Genomic DNA, 651 nt, shown 5'->3' with positions numbered 1-651 from the left:
ATGGAGCAGGGGAGAAAAGAAGCTTGTGGGCTGAGAGGTGGCAGCAAGGGAAGGACAAGAGCCTCTGAGTTCAGTTTGGGAAGGAGAGAAGTCAGCTTTTTGGACAGGGGAGAGAAGAGGAGTTTGTAGGTTGGACAGCATAATCTTGTGAGAGATGAGTGCCCCAAACTGCTCTTTGAAGACAGCGATGAGCGTGGGTGGTCAATCCTCTTAGGATCAGGTGGCTAGAGGAGCCCTCTTAAGGCCCTCCTCCTGGTTGACTGATTTTGATGGAAGCACAATTGAACTCTTCAGGCTGGATTTTGCTACCCTTCATCCCTTTGAGAACATCTTGCAAAGCTACAACCAGTGCTGTTTGTCCCTAGCTGGCTTCCTGTGTTTCTTCTCTTCTCTGATAAACCAGAGGGTGTGGGGTGTTCCCTTGACTCCACTAGCTGGTAAAACAATAGTTTTTCAACATTTATAGTTGGCCATATATTTCCTCCGACCCCCACCCCTCAAACACACAGAATTCCAAGCAATGGCCCACGTTTGTTTTGGGAATCTCTGTGATAGCTGACAGGCAGAAGTTGGAATGGAAACCCATAGATGTTAGCAACTCATTCTTTCATTCTTGGACACATAAGAGGAGACACATGAACAATAGGAAAT

The sequence above is a fragment of the Lepidochelys kempii genome, chromosome 1 (assembly GCF_965140285.1).
Source record: "Lepidochelys kempii isolate rLepKem1 chromosome 1, rLepKem1.hap1, whole genome shotgun sequence".
NCBI lineage: Eukaryota > Metazoa > Chordata > Testudines > Cheloniidae > Lepidochelys > Lepidochelys kempii.
Note: the sequence above shows the minus strand (reverse complement) of the source record.